Source organism: Camellia sinensis, chromosome 12 (genome assembly GCF_055761805.1).
Source record: "Camellia sinensis isolate YWXY chromosome 12, ASM5576180v1, whole genome shotgun sequence".
Classification (NCBI taxonomy): Eukaryota; Viridiplantae; Streptophyta; class Magnoliopsida; order Ericales; family Theaceae; genus Camellia; species Camellia sinensis.
The window spans coordinates 138,574,288-138,586,901 of record NC_138972.1 but is presented as its reverse complement, the minus strand read 5'-3'; the positions used below and the strand labels follow the sequence as shown (position 1 = coordinate 138,586,901).

Sequence of the window (12,614 nt, the reverse complement as noted above, 5' to 3'; positions counted from 1 at the left end):
TGGATATGAAGCAGTTTCCATCTATATCCACATTTACTGTGACCTAACCAAATGTTTTCCTTTTGAAAATTATGAGATTTTTTTGTTTTAAAAAGATATACATAAAGAAAATTGAAATAGAATATTAAAGGTGTATTTTGACGTCCATTATAGTCATTTTATTTTAGGGTATAATCGTCATTAAAATAAAGTTTCATTAAGTGTTACGTGTGTGGAAATAGAATTTCCCTTATAGATGTTTAAATTGACATTTTTACCCTTCATTTCAATGATCAAAATGCCCTCAAAAGTATTTATTTCTTTATTACATTGGGAGCTTCTATATATCTCTCTTCGGACACACAAGCTAAGAAGAAATAATGAATCTGAAAGTTTAGAAATCCAAAAAAAAAAAAAGAAAACCCTAATTTTTTCAACTAGACAAATTCTTAAGAAAATTTTTTATACCATGTTTGGATTGCAGCTTTAGTTTGAATATTTTCAAAGCTTAATCTTGTTAATGGAGTTCTAATATTGGTTTGATTTCTTACTAATGCTTTTGAGCTGCTAGAGAAATATGGTTCTACTAATCTTCTCTTCAGTGATGATATCCAGGTATATGGCAACATGGTGATATCCAGGTTTGGAATCCTGTGTTGTTGCCTAAATTTTGCAGGGACAACATCCATGGTTCTTGCAGGTCTTATTACAGTACTGAAGTAGTTGGCGGTACCTTGGCTGAGCACACATTTTTATTTTTTGGTGCTGGGGAAGTAAGAATCTAATTGCTGCTTTACTTCTTTCATCTCATCTATATTTTGGCATTCTAAGGGAAATCAAAAACTAAATATATGGAGCATGGGACAGCGCAGGTCGAAATATTGGGCAGCTAATAACTTCAGTGGAAACTTATTAATGTATTCACACTATAGACCTATTTTCTCTCTACAGGCTCGTGCAGAAGAATTCTCTCTCTCGCTCATATTGAGGCCTCATTCATTCTAATTGTTCTTCAATAGTCCCAGTTTTGAGCATAATGATAGTCTTGGATTTCACTCACCCCCCTTCCGCCCCCCGCCTGTAGTCAAAAGAGAGAGAGAGAGAGAGAGGGAGGATCTTTTTGGTTAGGCAGTTTTAATTTTCAAGTTCTTATTTTGTCATCCCTTTCCAGCAGCCTGCTTCTAGATCATCAAGCATCGATCATCAATTGAAGAATGCATAATCAAAATTATTTTTATCTGTCTCACTCTAGTCCTCTGAATTGTAGGCTGGAACTGGAATAGCAGAACTTATAGCTCTTGAGATGTCAAAACAGGTAATCATTTGCTTCCATGTGGACTTTATCTTCAGGTTATTTCTTAAAGTATGTCTAGAGCAACCCTCCGCGTGGTTGTTGTAAGTATTCTAAAAGAATTTGTATATTCAATTGTGTATTGTTTACAAAGAGGTCATCAATTTATATAGCCTAAACCTAGGACTGAAAAAGGAAATACAAAGAAAAAGGAAATACAAAGATTCCTATTTTTACACAATCATGCCATATATACAATAAATATTCTCACACCCCCACTCAAACTCAAGATGTTTTAGTAGAAAACACTGAGAGTTTGCTAAGAAGAAACTGAAACTGAGTGGTAGTGTGAGTCGTGGTGAAGAAGTCCGCAAGTTGCAAAGCCGAGGAGACGAAAGAAAGCGAGATAGAGCTAGACTGCAGATGCTGTCAGACAAAGTGACAATCAATCTCAATGTGTTCCATCCATTCATGGAAGACAGTATTGTGGGCAATCTGAATTGCACTGCAGTTGTCACAACAGAGGGAGGTCGGAGAAGACTGAGGTACACCCAAATCAGAGAGAAGACAACGAAGCCAAACAAGCTCAACAGTAGCATGAGCCATAGCACTTTACACAACTTCGGCAGTAGAGCGACCAACAACAGCTTTTTTCTTGCTTTTCCAAGAGATCAAGGAATCGCCAAGAAACATATAGAAACTAGAGGTTGACTTGAGATCATTAACATCACCAGCCCAATCAGAATCAACATAGGCGACCAGGTCTAAAAAGGAAGTAGAGGACAACAGCAAGCCCTGAAAGATGGTGCCCTGGAGATAGCGAAGAATGCAAACCAAAGTAGCCCAATAGATAGAACAAGGAGCAGAAACGAACTGACTAACCACATGAACAACATAAGCAAGATTAGAGTGAGTGATAGTTAAATAAACTAAACAACTCACCAGCTCGCAATAGAACGTGGGATCATCCAGAGGGACACCATCAGTAGAGTTGAACTTCACATTAAGCTCAATAGGTGTATTAGAAACCTGTGTATCAGTAAGACCGGCACGTTGAATAACCTCATTAGCATACTTAGCCTAAGACAGAAAATAGCCCTTTAGAAAAGAGGCAACCTCAATACCAAGAAAATACCGCAATAGACCTAGATCCTTCATTTTGAAGGTGCGGAAGAGATGTTGCTTGATCTCAGAGATAGCAGAAGAGTCAGATCCAGTGATGATCATATCATCCACATAAATTAGGAGAGCAACAAAACCAGCCAAGGTATATCTTAGAAACAAAGCAGAGTCGGAAGCAGAAGGATGAAACCTAAGCTTGGTAACGGCAGTCTGAAAGCGATCATACCAAGCACGAGGAGACTACTTCAAACCATACAGAGCACGCCGAAGATGACAAACCTGCCCAAAGGAGTGAAGAAGACCAAGCGGATGCATGTAGACCTCCTCAGTGAGATGACCATCAAGAAAAGCATTCTTAACGTCCATTTGATAGAGAGGCCAATGTCGAATAGCAGCAATAGAAATCAAGGTATGGACAGTAGTCATCTTGGCAACCGGGGCAAATGTCTCCTCATAATCAATACCAGACTCCTGTAAGAAACCCTTGGCAACCAAGCGAGCTTTGTAGTGCTGGAGAGAACCATCAGAATGAGTCTTGACTTTATAGACCCATTGGAAACCAACTAGATTCTTGCCAGAAGGCCAAGGAACCAACTCCCAAGTGTTAGTCTTCTGTAAGGCAAACAACTCATCCTCCATAGCTTGAACCCAATGAGGATCCTGACAGGCCTCCATATAAGACTGTGGTTTTGAAAAAGAATGAATAACAGACAAAAAACTACGATAGGAAGCAAAAAAAACATGTATTAGACCAACCTAACCTGTTTGGAGGATGATGCTCACAAGTAGAATATCAGTGCATAGCAGGATTAGAGTCGTCAAAAGTAGAAGGAGCAGCAACGAGAGTAGAGACAACTGGTGGTGGGGGAGCCTGGCGATGATAATAGGCCAACAACGGAGTGGAAGAAGTAGCTGAAGGAGGAGAAAGAGCTATGGGTGACGCAGATAGAGAAGTAGGAATGGCCTCAGAAGGAACAGTAGAGATGTACTCACTAGACGGGACCTCAGAAGAAAATGGGTCAATGTGAACCAAATCTTCTTTGGAAATAAGAGCAGTGAGAGGGGGAAGCTGAAAGTAAGATAGACGTTCGAGCAAGGCAACATGACGGGAGACATAAAGGTGACGAGAGATAGGGTCATAGCAACGGTAGCCTTTCTGAGTAAGACTGTGACCTAAAAAGACGCACAAGACAGACTGGGCACTGAGTTTGGTCTCATCTTTACGAGGAAGGAAGACAAAACAAGAAGACCCAAAGACATGTAGGAGGGAATAATTGAGAGGTTGGGAATGCATAGCTTTATAAGGGGATTGACTGGAGAGTAGGGAAGTCGGCATGCGATTAAGGAGGAAAGCCGCGGTAAGAACTGTCTCATCCCAAAATGGTGCCGGAACAAAGGCAGAAAGAAGGAGAGATCGAGCTGTCTCAAGGAGGTAACGGTGTTTACGCTCAGCACGACCATTTTGGACAGGGGTATCAGTATAGGAGGTTTGGTGAATGGTACCCAATAGAGCCAAATACTTACATAATTCAGTTTTGAAGTATTCCCCACCCAAGTGAGACTGAAGTATTTTAATTGTGGCCCCAAACTATGTAGTGATCATAGACAGAAAGGTACGATATATCTGGTAGAAGTTAGATTTATGAGCCATAAGATAAACCCAGATATAATGGCCACAATCATCAACAAAGGACACATAGTACGCAGAACCCCCTTTAGTGAGAACAGGAGAAGGGCCCCAGACATCAGTATGTACAAGAGAAAAGGGGGAAGCAGAAATAAAAGTATTGTTATTAAAAGGTAAAGTTTTCATTTTAGCAAATTTACATCCTCGACATTCATTAATTTGACTAGGAGAAACTTTACCTAATAATCCTGATTGAGCTAAAGACCGCAAGCGGTCAACAGACAAATGACCTAAGCGAGAATGCCATAAATAAAACTGACTCGACTGAGAATCTAACTAAAAAGATAAAAGTGCAACGGGGGAGGTAGAAAAAGGAAGATGCAGACTTTCCACCACATGGAGATCTCCAACTCTACAGCCGGTCCCAATCTGCTTCTTGGACACCCGATCCTGCACACAACAAACAGAAGAAGAAAAGATAACATCAAAACCAAAAGCATCAAGCTGACTGATAGAAAGTAAGCTAACAGACAATTAAGGAACATAAATGAATACTTTCAGAGGAAGGAATACTTGAAGAGGACCCAAGCAAACTTGAATGACGAGAGGTAAGAGCAGAGGCAGATGAAGATGATTGAGAGATGGACCAAAGATACTGAAGCTGGGCAATCTGGCCACTCAAGGACACCAAGTCAGGATCAGAAGCTGGAGTAGAAGCAATATAAGCAGTAGGAGGGTGAACAGTACTCGAAGCAGGACCTCAGAACTGTGGATGAGACGGCTGAGAAGACTGAGCAGACTGACGACCCTTCTTGGGACAATTGTACTTCCAATGTCCCTTTTGATGACAAAAAGCACACTCATCAGAGGCTAGTGGCCCTTTCTTGGGCTTTGCAGTGACCTGAAGCTGATGAGAGAGGTTTGACAGCGGAGGAGGCTGAGTAGGAGCCAAGAAGATAGATGGAGACAGAGGCTGGCTAGCCGTCTTAAGATGGGTTTCCTCGAAGAGGAGCTCATGAACAATAGCATCCACAGAGGGAAGAGGAGACCGATGAAGGATGCCACCACGGATAGCCTCACATTGGAGGGAAAGAGCCGTTAAGAACTACACTAAACGACCCTGTTCTCGAAACTCAACATAAGTGTCTAATACCTTGAGGCTGGATGGTTTAATGAGAGCCAATTAATCCCAGAGACTTGTCATCTCAATATAGAAATCCTGAATAGTTTGATCTCGTTGATGAGCACTCTGAATAGCTATTCCCAACTCATACCGATTGGAAAAGTTGGACTGCTGATAAACACCCAGTAAATAATCCCACACCTCCTTGGCAGTACTATATTTAGAAAACATCATTCCAATACGGTCATCCATAGAATTATGAAACCAGGTCAGAACTTGGGCATTATCACAATCCCAGGTATCACAGGAAGTCAGATATCCTTCTGCCTTCGAGTCTAATGGCTGAGGAACAAAACCAGAAACATATCCCCATTTTTTTTGACCAAGAAAGAAGTTCTTCATAACACCGGCTCAATAGGCATAATTGTTACCAGTGAGTTTGCACTTGATAGCTTGGGTTTTAGTGTCCAACATTATAATGAAACAAGGGTTATAGAATTATAATATTTAGAAGGTGTTGGGTCAAACAATAATAAATCCAAAATAAATTTTGAGTTTATTAACCCCAAACCAAACCAAGCTACACGAGCAGAGAGAGAGAGAGAGAGAGAGAGAGAGAGAAAGAGAGAAAGAGAGATATAGTGGTCGTGACAATGTAATCCGAGATGAGACGACGCAGAGATAAGACGAGGCGAAGCAATTGACTGAGGGAGACGACGACGATGCGACGACAAGACTCAGCAGAAAGGACTGAGGGAGACGACTGTGCTAGGGCTCGCGAACACACAGACTGACAGCTAGGGCTCGCGAGCACACAGACTGACGGCTGAGGCAAATGACGATGCTAGGGTTTGCGAGCACAGAGATTGACTAGAGACAACTGCGGAAGATAACAACACTAAGGTTACAAACACGGCTCTGATGCCATGTAACTATTCTAAAAGAATTTGTATATTCAATTGTGTATTGTTTACAAAGAGGTCATCGATTTATATAGCCTAAATGAAAGAAGAAATACAAAGATTCCTATTTTTACACAATCATACCATATATACAATATATATTCTCACGATTTCTTGGTGATTCTCTTATTTTATTCGTCTGTTATAGACCAAAGCTCCTTTGGAAGAGATGCAAAAGAAAATCTGGCTTGTGGACTCAAAGGTAGTCAAAAGTCTAGTGAACGTTCCTTGCTAAATGATGGATATTTAGTCGATCATGACTATTCATATTTTTATTTTGTTTCCATTTTTACCTTTTTTGGCACCTGTGTCTTGCATTAATCATAGCATGTGATTTCTGTTGCAGGGATTAATCATAACCTTGGGCTCCCGAACGTGAACCCGTTAAGGATCTTTTAGATGCTGTCAAGGTTTGATGCATTCCCTTTGTGTCTATATTTTATTATAAGAAGATAGTTCTTAGTGATTGTTGGACTCTATTTCATTTTCAAATGTCATCAGGCTATCAAGCCGACAGTTCTAATTGGTTCATCTGGAGTGGAAAGAACATTCACAAAAGAGGTGATCAAGGCCATGGCCTCCTTCAATGAGCTACTCTCTCTCTCTCTCTCTCTCTCTCTATACAAAATTTTCTCGCAAGACTTTAAATGAATGGCATGCAGAAACCTCTCATTATGGCTCTCTCCAACCCAACCTCACAATCAGTGTGCACAGCTGAAGAAGCTTACACCTGGAGTCAGGTAAATATAAATTATGTATTTTTTCTTATCCTATAATTTGATGCTTTAATGTAAAGTAATGTCTGATTGGATTTAAATACAAAACTAATAAATTTCTTTGTTCTGAAAAAAGGGACATGCAATTTTTGCCAGTGGAAGTCCATTTGACCCTATGGAATACAACGGCAAAGTCTTGTACCTGGCCAGGGTCTTTTACTTTGTACTTCTAGTTTTTTGGTGTAAAATCCTTAATACATCTGAGATGGATACTAAAAACTGATTTTGATAGCCTTTTCTTCTTTCTTTTTTCTTTTGTGATCCATTCAGGCAAATAATGCATATATTTTCCCTGGAATCGGTTTAGGTTTGGTCATCTCTGGTGCAATTCGTGTACATGATGAAATGCTTCTGGCAGCCTGTAAGTACACTACATATAACATAATTATATATATTATAAGCTGAATACAATTTACTTGCTAATTGAAGAGAAAGGAATTCTTTCCTTTATTTTATTTCATTGTACTTTGCTTTATTTTTTTTTCCATTTCCTTTGGTCACATATCTATATAGGGCATCAATAATGAATAAACTCTTAGAAAAAGTTTTGAGATGTTTACTCAGATTCCAATAGAATGTAAACTAAATAACACCTTGTGTTTGTTTTATTCCCTTGATGCGTGATCTGGTTTTGTTAGGGCGATTTGGCTCAATGGTAAGGCTTGCCATTAGCATCCCTAGTAGCACAGGTTTGAGTCATAGACATAGTCTCTTCAAAAATGAAAGAAAGACTATGTACATCTTATCCTCTCTAGATCCCTGTTTTAGCAAAAGCTTCATACACTAGGCCGCCCATAATCATGTGCGAAGCACAATGGAAAACTTTTGGCAAAACCTATTTAATTGAAGTTACTTCTATACAAACGGGCACGACAAATAGCTAGAATGGTTCACCTTTGTATCTAAACCATCTACTCTCCTTTGTAACAGCAGAGGCTTTGGCTGGGTAAGTAACAAAAGAGAACTTCGACAAGGGTTTGATCTATCCACCATTCTCTAATATCAGAAAGATCTCGGCCCACATTTGTTACTGATGTAGCTGCTAAAGAATATGAACTTGGTGAGTTAGTGAGTGTACCTTTGGAAGTCCATTTGGTTCATCTAGAGTGGGAAGAACATTCACAAAAGAGGTGGTTGAGGCCATGGCCTCCTTCAATGAGGTACTCTCTCTCTCTCTCTCCAAAATTTTATAATAAGATTCTAAATGAATGGCATGCAGAAACCTCTCATTATGGCTCTCTCCAACCCAACCTCGCAATCTGAGTGCACAGTTGAAGAAGCTTACAGCTGGAGTCAGGTAAAAATAAATTATGCATTTTTTCTTATCCTATAATTTGATGTTTTGATGCAAAGTAATGTCTGATTGGATCTAAATACAAAACTAATAAATTTCTCTACTCTAAAAAAGGGACATGCAATTTTTGCCAGTGGAAGTCCAATTGACCCTGTCGAATACAATGGAAAACTCTATCTACCTGGCCAGGTTCTATTACTTTATACTTCTAGTTTTTTGGTGTTATATACTTAATACATCTGAGATGGATACTAAAAACTGATTTTGATGGCACCTTTTGTTTTTTTGTTTTTTAGTGATCAATTCAGGCAAATAATGCATATATTTTCCCTAGATTTGGTTTGGGTTTGGTCATCTCTAGTGCAATTTGTGCACACGAAGAAATGCTTCTGGCAGCCTGTAAGTGCACTACATATTACATAATTAGATACATTATAAGTTGAATACAATTTACTTGCTAATTAAAGAGCAAGGAATTCATTCCTTTAATTTATTTCATTTTACCTATTCTTTATTATTTTTTTTCCCTTTCCCCTGGTCACATAGCTATGCAAGCCATAAATAATGAATCGACACTCTTTAGAAAAAGTTCTGAGATGTTTACTCAGATTCCAATAGAATGTAAACTCAAAAAACACCTTGTGTTTGTTTTATTCCCTTGATGTGTGATCTGGTTCTGTAAGGGCGATTTACCATTAGCGTCCCTTGTGGCGCAGGTTCAAGTCATTGAAACAGTCTCTATACATCTTGCCCTCTCTAGATATCCTTTTAACATAAGTTTTTTACACTGGGTTGCCCATAATCATGTGTGAAGCACTACGGAAAACTTTTGGTGAAACCTATTAAATTGCAATTCTAGGCGATACGCACGACAAATAGATAGAATGGTTAACCTTTGTATCTGAATCATCTACTTTCCTTTGTAACAGTAGAGGCTTTGGCTGAGCAAGTAACAAAAGAGAATTTGGGCAAGGGTTAGATCTATCCACCATTCTCTAATATTAGAAAGATCTCTGGCCATATTGCTGCTAATGTGGCTGCTAAAGCATATGAACTTGGTGAGTTAGTAAGTGTACCTTTGGTTACTTCATGTGTCTTACCTCTGCTGTAATTGCCCCTTGAAGCATGTTTATTTTTATGACTTTCACAATGTTTCCTAGGGTTGGCAACGCATCTCCCTTGGCCTGATATTTTGGTGAAGTACGCTGAAAGCTGCATGTATACTCCCAATTACAGAAGCTTCTGATGAATTGTTGAATTGTGAGCAGAAACTATGGCTAGTAGTTAATGTAGTGTGTTTCTTTAGAGTCTTATATATTCTTGTTTGTCGTCTCTCCTTTTCCCTCTACATTCCAATCATGGTGTTTCGGAACTTTTGTGGTGCTGTAACCTTTAGAGTTTATATTAGAACAATGATAGTAAGAGTCGGGTTAGATGAAAGGTTAGTTTTAGTTTAAACATTGTCAACTTCAGTCTCTACTTGCTACTCACTACCAGTTTAGTAGTCTCTATGAAGTCACAAAAGCTGTGGAAATATGGAGAAATTCAAACTGACCTGTGAAGCATCCGATGCGGTGGTACTTATAGAATCAACCACTTGCCTCAATTAAGGATTTGGAATGCCAAGCTTGTCATTCTCAAGATGTATTACTAAATTTTGATGCTAAGCTTCACTTGAATCGTATCATAGAGAGAGTTCGAAATAGAAGGATATAAGAGAGCGACAGAGCTGGACAAAAGATTTTCAGCCTAACTGCCTTCTATGTGTAATTGTAATAGAATACAATGTTTTTTAATAAATCAATCCCCGTGTTCTTTGGCCCAAAGCTAAATTGTATCTTCCTCCATTGACCTATTTCTCTTAGTTGTTAGTTCTTAGTGGCCAGTGTGGCAAATGAGCTGAGCTGAGCTCGTTTGTCTATCTGTAGACACCCCATTTTTGACTGTCCTCAAGACTTGGACGTCATCGTTTGAATACTCGATGATCATCCCTGTTCGTGTTTGTCTTGAGTTCTCGGAGGTTTCGACTACGTGCCTTGCCTCAAGACCTCTCGACTTGTCTGTTTTGTGTCTAGTTTTGCACCAAACACTTGTTGTTTTGCTTCTGAGGGGGGAAAGTAGCTTGTAGGCCATCCCCACACCTCACCGGCCGTGGCTTGAGGCCACCGGCCTTGTTTCCTTGCCACCGGCCATTGGTGATGGCCGGTCGGCACTATTGATGGTCGGTCGGCATTGTGTTTGGTCGGCCGGCCACTGTTTCTGATCAGTCAGCCACTTTTCCTGGCCGAGACCTTTTCTTGAGGGAGCTTGACCCTTTTGAACCTTTTGACCCTTTTGTAGCTTCTCCAAGAAGCTTAACCATTTTTTTAGCTTCTTCAAGAAGCTTGAACCTTTTGACCCTTTTTAGCTTCTCCAAGAAGCTTGACCTTTTTTTAGCTTCTCCAAGAAGCTTGAACCTCTTGACCCTTTTTGCCTAGCTTCTCCAAGAAGCTTGGCCCCTTTCCTCTAAGCTTCTAAGAGAAGTTTGGCCTTTTTGGTCAAAGCTTCTAAGAGAAACTTTGCCCCCTTGGTTTCTCTATATAAGGAGAGCCTCTCCTCCCCTTTAAGGGGTTAGAAAAATCTGATATATAACACATATATATCACTCCCTCTCTATATCTCCCTCTCTCTCTCTACATTTGTGTGGATTAGAGGGTCCAAAAATGTCTTGTTCTTGGCCTATTGCACACCACTTCATAGCCACACACCTCCATCATCACTTAGAGGTTCTTGGAGCTTGTTTTCAGAGGTTGAGGATTGGTTTTTGAGACCTAAAGGCTGCTGGTTCTTGCTGGTCTTCAAAGGTAACTTCTTACCCTCTTTATTCCCCGTTTTTGCACACCCTTTTAGCCTGTCTTGCTTGCGGATTTGGGTTTTGTGTATAACATAAAAAAGTTCTGTTTTTTTGTATTTAAGATACTTCATTAAGACCACTTTTGTGTTTGGGGTCGTTTACCCCCTCTTAGGCCTTGTTTGGCCCCATTTTTGTGTGATTTTGGTGAACTTCGGGACCACCTTGTTTGGGCCTCCTCACCACTGAAATCTTGAGGGATTTCAGTAGTGGTGAGGATGGTGGTTTGAGGTCCTAAGAAGGAGAGGGGTGACCCTCTCCCTTGTTGCCTTGTTTGTTGCCCTTTGTGGCCTTCCAAATGGGCTCCTATTTGCATGCTTCCAAGCCTTGTTTCAAGCATTTTTCAGTGGGTTTTAGGACCCCCATAAGCCATTTCCAGAGTTGGTTTGGTCTTGTTGAATGTCCTTATTGCATGTGTAGAGTAACCCTCTTGTTGGCCTTTCAAAGGAACACCCCATCCTAGCATGTGTGGACCTTGTTTCCATGGGTTTTTGGGGCTTATTTGACATACCATGTTACTGTTTTTACTTGGTTTAGACACACCATGCTTGCTTTGCATACTTGTCTTGTAATGCCATGAAATTGCCTTAACATGTGCCTAGCATTTAGACCACCATGCTTGCATGTTTTGGCTTAGCTTTGTGAAGCTTTTATGCATGTTTTAGTGTGCTTAAGGTCTGTTTTTGGTCATTTGGGTCATCCATGCTTTGCTTTGTATAGCTACCATGCAATCTCCCTTGTAGGCCTTGAGTGTTGACCCCCCTAGCATGCTTTACTTGCTTTGTTTCAGTGGTTTGGAACCACTTATCATGCCATTTCAGTCCTTATAGCATGCTTGTATGCTTGCATTTGATGCTCCTTTAATGCTCCAAGAGGTTGGTATCTTATGCTCCATGTTTGGCCCCTTTTGTATGCTTCCATGTATAGGCCATTTAGATGCCATCTAGGTGTGTCTTTGACCTTAATTTGGCATAATTTGGGACTGTTTTGATTCACTTTGATCATTTGCTTCATGTGTCATATGATCATAGTTTAAGTCCTTGGGTTTGGATGCATGCTTTGCTTGCATTGGTAGGTTGATTTGGCATCATCTTCTACATGTTTTTCAAAGCTTATCATGTATGCTATGTGCCAATGTTTGCCCCTTTTAAGTGTGCTTGAAAGTTGCTTCTATATGCTTAGGTATTCAACCATGTTTGCATGCATGTTTGTATGCTTAGGTACTTGGCTCATGACATTTTGTTGCATGTTTAAATGGTGTTGCATTTGGCATGCATTTCTTGCTAAGTTTCCTAACATGTTACATGCCTTGCATGTGTGCATGGTTAAGATTACACTTTGCATGTTTGCTAACTTGCATACTTGTCCTCATGTTCATGTTGCATACTTAGCCTCCATGCCTAGGTTGCATTGCATAGAGAGCATGCATGCTTTGCTTCTTGAATTGAGTATGATAGAGGTTGGGCTTTATGTGTTTAATTGGTTTGCATTTCATTTGATATCGAAGTTGCACACTTGGCTTTTGGGCCATCATGCATTGAAATGCGTGA

The 12,614-nt window shown here is 40.0% G+C and overlaps 1 pseudogene; it reads left to right on the top strand.

The window, feature by feature from the left end:
* The first annotated feature begins 531 nt into the window (after positions 1–531).
* LOC114317795 (NADP-dependent malic enzyme-like) lies at positions 532–9,420 on the top strand (annotated as a pseudogene).
* The last annotated feature ends 3,194 nt before the right edge of the window (positions 9,421–12,614 follow it).